The 6442-nt window shown below is 37.9% G+C and overlaps 1 pseudogene; it reads left to right on the top strand.

Annotated features, from left to right (window-relative positions):
- The first annotated feature begins 1889 nt into the window (after positions 1-1889).
- On the top strand, positions 1890-2360 carry LOC101654598 (annotated as a pseudogene).
- The last annotated feature ends 4082 nt before the right edge of the window (positions 2361-6442 follow it).

The raw sequence follows: 6442 nt of genomic DNA, 5'->3' as shown, positions 1-6442 counted from the left end.
GTGAGGCATCAATTAAGTCCTCATGGAAGGGGCACACCACCTTGTGTGATCAAAGTATTGTCAAAAATAAAATCCATCTGAAGGAAGGAATGGTATCAGAGCTTAAATTGTGTCTATCTGGTTTGCAGACAGCTGTGGATGGCCATGGAAACCTAGAATCCATTTGCAGGGTACAAGCTTGGATTACATCTCTGGTGAATCCCCTCATAGTGCAGGAATGTAAATAGTTTTGCTATCAGACAGAGAGCATGTAAAGTCAGTTATGGCAGATGTAGTTAGGTTAAAATGTAAGACCTTGTCATTTGATCTCCCGTTGGACCCATTTTAAAGTTGTTTCCTTTAGGAACTAGAGGAAGGTTGTATTTCTCATCATTGTTACATCGCACCCTGATAAAATGTTAAAAAAGAGAAAAAAAAAGAAAGAAAGAAAAAAAAAGAAAGCATTGGGAAAACGACTGGGCAAATGAGAGGTGTTCAATAAATGTTATTTGAAAGTTAAATAAATAAATAACAAAACAAAAAATTAACCACAAAAAAAAAAGTTGTTTCCATTTTTACTACATTCTGCTTTTTTATTGAAGTCTTTCTGTTTTTTTCCCTAGTCATTAGTTTTTGTTTATTTGTCTACTTCCTGTTTGTGTTTTATTTTACTTTCTGCATATGGACTCCAATATAGGTAGATCTATAGAGAGAGTTACTGGCTTGATAATTGCTACGGAGCCTAGCAGTGGAGGATGGGGGAAATGAGGAGCTAACATCAATGAGTAGGAGAAGAAAATGTCCTGACATTGATTGTGGTGATGATTGCACCCATTTTCTTAATAAGACCGAATGATTAAATTTATGATATACGAAATATATGCCAATAAATTTTTTTTTAAGAGTGTGGCATCGTGATTGGAGTATGGCTCATTAACCAGTTTACTCATTGAAAGTGAGGGCTTGAAGCACTTGCTGATGAAGACCAAGGATTGCAGACTTCAATATGGATTACAATTCAATGTAAGGAAAACTGAAGCTCTCCCATTTAGACCAATATTACCAATAGGTAACATTATGATAAATGAAGAGAAGATTGAAGTTGTCAAAGATGTCATCTTGCTTGGATCCACAATCAATGCTCATGGAAGCAGCAGTAAAGAAATAAATGATGCATTGAGTAAATCTATTGCACAAGATCTCTTTAAAGTGTTAAAGAGCAAAGTAGTCATGTTGAGAACTACGGTGTGCCTGACCTGAGTCCTGATGTTTTCCATTGCCTCATATACATGTGGAAGTTGAACATTGAATAGGAAAGACTGGAGAAATTATACATTTGAATTTTGGTGCTGGCAAAGAATATAGAAAGTCCCATAAACTGCCAAGAGGAATCAACAGGTCTTTCTTCAGAGATGTGCAGCCAGAACGCTTCTTTGTATCAAGAACAGTGAAACTTCATCTGTCTTCTTTGGACATAAAATCAGAGAGACCAATTCCTGGAAAAGGACGTCGTAGTTTATAAAGGAGAAGTATTTTTGTATTCCTTGTTAAATCCTAATACTACTTGGAAATAAAAATATGCAAAGCATGAAAATATGGCTATATTCATTTATCCTTTATTAAACAGTTTACAGTTATCAACATGCATAGGGAAAAAGCTCAATCATATAATAGGAATATGTAAATGTATTTAAAATTAATTGTACTTTAGTGAAGTAGCCATTATTTTGTACATACATTTACTGTCTTACACTATTAACATTATCATGAGCTTTTTGCATGCCTCAATTACTATAGAAACCACTGATAAATAAGCAGGGTTACAGAAGACTCAAAGACTGTTCTCCCAACATACTAAATTAATATTTCCTGCTCCTCACCATCTTCCTTGTTTCTCTGCTACTGCAGCCATGAAGGTCGAGCAGTGCAGTTTCAGTGGGTACAAGATTTACGCTGGACACGGGAGGCGCTACGCCAGGACTGATGGAAAGGTTGTCAAGTTTCTTAAGGCAAAATGTGAATCGGCATTCCTGCCCAAGAGGAACCCTCAGCAGATAAACTGGACTGTTCTCTACAGAAAGGGCAATTGGAAGAAATTCAAAAGAAAAGAACCCGCCATGCAGTCAAATTCCAGAGGGCCATCGCCGGTGCATCTCTTGCTGGTATAATGGCCAAGAAGAGTCAGAAACCTGAAGTTAGAAAGGCCCAACGAGAACAGGCTATCAGGGCTGCCAAGGAAGCAAACAAGGCAAGGCAAGCTTCTAAAGACAGCAGTGACTGCTACTAGGGCCCCCACAGAGGCAGCACCTAAGCAAAAGATTGTGAAGCCTGTGGAAATCCCCGCTCGCTGGGTTGGTGGAAAAAGTGAAGTTGGCAGATGAGACTTTCAAATAAGATGAAACTATTAAAAAAATTAATATTTCCTAAGGTATTTACTGTAAATCCTTATAATTGATAGTTGATAGTTTAAATCCAAAGTTGATAGTTCAAAATTTTGATAATAAAAATAAATCTATGAAGTTGACCATATGATTCCTTCTAAATCACAATGAATTTACTCATTAGAAAAACAGCTCAGGTGCTTAAATCAGATTTTAACATCCTACCCAATAGACTGGGAAAAAATATGCACACCCATAAAGACACAATGGCATCTTTAAACATGCACACAGTATGGCTGACAAAAGCTAGTTATTTAGATGAATACTTTCAAGTCAGTTTTGGATAATTCTTGATTTATTCAACAAAATTTTAACCTGCAGATTTTAAATAATATATATTAATATTGGCCATGGTTCCAGAATTATTTTGTTGCAAATTTATTAAATACATTTTGTTAGGGTGAGGTACTGAGGCAAGTAAAAAGACTTCAAGGTGGCAATAGTAATTTGCATTCATCTGCTAACTTCAAGGTCACACTTTCAAACTCATCCAGCGTTATTACTGTAGATGTGTCTGATGATATGCTTCTATGAAGGGAACACTCTAGAGAGGTCTTATACAACAGATTTATCCAATGTAGTGCATTGTTTGAGCTCTTGAGTGCTGCTTCCATGAGCACTGAGTGTGGATCCAGCAAGATGATTTTGTATATGAGACAGTCAGTATTTGACAGTGTTTCAAGGCTTTGTCTAGCGTTTTCATCCTTTGAAGGAGGCAACCGGTTCCTTCTTCATAGTCCGTTCTTAGTTGGAAGCACAGCCGAGATCTGGTCACTTGGGGTGACCTTGATGCCATTTGAGATACTAGTGACACAGCTTCCAACATCACAGCAGCACACAATCCACCACCATAAGACAAACTGACAGAAAAGTGGTGGTAGAATGCCTTTGCATAGTCAATATAGCACAAGTAAACATCTTTCTGGAATTCTCTACTTTCAGCCAAAATCCATCTGACATCAGCATTGACGTCTTTCGTTCCATGTGCTCTGCTGAATCTGACCTGAACCTTTGGCAGTCCTCTGTCAATGTACTGCTTCAACCAAATCTTACTTGCCAGTAACATATCACCTTGGTTTCATTTGTGGATGTGTACAGAGCTTCATTAAAAATATGGCTCTGATGTTCAAATATTTTATGAGACAAGGACATAGAGACCTGCAAAGAGACCATGAGGGGAATAATCAGGAGTTTAGATGAATCAATTGAGAACAAAAATAATATTGTGCTATGAGAATGAAAAACCAAAGGGGGTACAGTAGCCAACAAAAATCACACCATAATTTTCTCTATTTAAAATAATGACACTCACTAAAACAATGAATGCAGGAGAGAGGAGGGAGCACTGGAACTGATTGTAAAGTGATTTAACAATGCAAGTGGTACTTGAATTTTATATTAAAAAACTACTAAAAAAGAGAGAGAAATCAAAGTTGACCAATGGATCCTATGGGCAGTTAGTTTTTCTCTTATTGTGAGCTTGCAAGGTATTGTAGATTTTAGTAATAAGGCCTTTGTCTGATGTTTCATTGCTAAAGATGTCCAGGTAGCTGGCATTGGGGCCGAGTCCTCAGACCCCTCCACTGGCTCCCCACTCCTTGCCAACAAGCTGCGTTTGTCTGGCACTGGCTTTAAATCTGGTGCCTCTTTCCCTGTGGAGACACAAACAATACCCTTCCCTTGGGTAATCAGTGCCCTATTCCCCCATCACATATCCTTTTTTATTTTTTTCCTTTCCCCTTTCCTCCCTCCCTGCTCCCCTTTGTGGTTGGCTACCCTATGTACCCCTGGATTTGGTCTGGCACCTGCCATACTACCTGGACCTTACCCTAGAGTATTTGTATACTACAGTAGCTTTTTCCCTGTGCCCCTTTTGCATTTACCTTTCTGTTCTTTCTTTTATCTCTATATCTATATATCTATACCTCAGTGGACTCTCTTATTACTCTCTTGGTGAATTCTTTCGAGGTACGCAGGTGTCTTATCTTCAGTATGTCCCATTTGTCTATTTGTGACTCCTCTATGTTTGTATCCTTTCCTATTTCTGATGGCTTATGTATTCCCTGTGCCAAGGTTCTCAGGTTTGTCCCAATTCCCTCTTTTATGGCCCTAATTGTTTGGGGTTTTATCTCAAGGTCTGTGATCCACCTTGAGTTTATTCTTGAGCATGGAGTGAGGTAAGGTTATTGCTTCATTTTTCTGCAGGTAGATACCCATTTTTTCCAGCACCATTTATTGAAGATGGCTTTTGCTTTCCATTTAATATTTTTTGGGCCCTTATCAAAGATCAGTTGCCTATATGATGATGTTTTTATTTCTGGGTCTTCAGCTCTTTTCCATTGGTCTGAGCATGTGTCATTATGCCAATACCACACTGTTTTGACTACTCTGGCCATGTAGTACGTGCTAAAGTAGGTAGAGCAAGCTCTCCCACTTTGTCCTTCTTCTTGAGGAGTTCTTTGCTAATTCTGGACTTCTTCCCCTTCCATATGAATTTGGTAATCTGTTTTTCCAATTCTTTGAAGAAGGATGGTGGTATTCATATTGGGATAGCATTGAACTTATATAGTGCCTTGGGTAGAACTGACATCTTTACTATACTGAGTTGCCAATCCATGAGCATGGGCTATTCTTCCATTTGTTGAGGTCACTCTTGATTTCTTGAAGTAGTATTTTATAATTTTCCTCAAACAAATCTTTCATTTCTTTATGCCTAGGTATTTCAATTTGTGCTTGGCTATTGTAAAGGGTACTACCTTTTTAATCGTCTCTTCTGTGACTTTGTCTGATGTGTATAGCAGTCCAATAGACTTCTGTTTGTTGATTTTGTACCCTGCCACTCTGCCATATTCCTCTATTGCTTCCAACATTCCGCTTGTGGAGTTTAAGGGATCTTCAATATGTAGAATCATATAATCTACGAATAATGATAATTTTGCCTCTTCCTTTCCCAGCTTAATACCTTTAATATCTTCCCTTTGTCTTATGTTGTTAGCTAGGACCTCCAGTACGATGTTAAATAGGAGTGGGGACAAGGGGCATCCTTGTCTGGTCTCCTTTTTCGGTGCAATTGTTTTTGTCGTTTCTCCATTAACTACCACGCTAGCTATTGGTTTTTCATGTATAGCTTGTATAATATTGAGGAATTTTTCTTCTATTCCTGTCTTCTTGAGTGTCTTAAACAGGAATGCGTGCTGGATATTGCCGAATGCATTTTCAGTATCTATCGATATTATCATGTGATCCTTATCATTTTATTCTGCCAATGTGGCGAATAATGCTGATGGCCTTTCGTATGTTAAACCATCCCTGGATTCCTGATATGAATCACACTTGGTCATGGCGAATTATATTTTTTAATATGCTTTTGTATTCTATCAGCCAGTATTTTGTTAAGGATTTTTGCATCGATGTTCATTAGGGGTACTGGTCTATAGTTCTCTATTCTTGTGGTATCTTTGCCCACTTTAGGTATCAATGTTATACTAGCTTCATAGAAAGAGTTTGGGAGTTTTCTGTCTTTTTCTATGTTCTGGAAGAATTTGTATAGGATTGGTGTCAGTTCTTCCCTGAATGCTTGGTAGAATACTCCTGTGAATCCATCTGGCCCGGGAGATTTTTCGGTTGGTAATCCCTTGATTACCTTGTCTATTTCTTCCATTGCTATGGGTCTGTTGAGGTTCTGACATCCACCTGCGATAGTCTAGGGAGGGATTGTGTTTCTAAATATTTGTCCATGTCTTCCAAATTGTTGAATTCGTTAAAGTATAGACCTTCATAGTACTGTGTAATTATCCTTTTGACTTTGTTAGGGTCCATTGTAATTCCTCTGTTTCATCCCTCATCCTTACAAACATTGTTCTTTCCTTTCTTTGGTTAGGTTTGCCAGAGGTCTATCAATTCTGTTAATTCTTTCAAATAACCAAGTTTTAGTGGCATTGATTTTTTCCATAGTTTTCTTGTTTCCCCTCTCCTGTATCTCGGCTCTGATTTTCATTATATCTATCCTCTTGCTATTTGTA

The sequence above is a fragment of the Echinops telfairi genome, unplaced genomic scaffold (assembly GCF_000313985.2).
Source record: "Echinops telfairi isolate 266 unplaced genomic scaffold, ASM31398v2 ScPeMD7_7469;HRSCAF=8507_1, whole genome shotgun sequence".
In the NCBI taxonomy this organism is placed as follows: Eukaryota; Metazoa; Chordata; class Mammalia; order Afrosoricida; family Tenrecidae; genus Echinops; species Echinops telfairi.
This window is presented reverse-complemented; position numbering and strand designations above follow the sequence as displayed.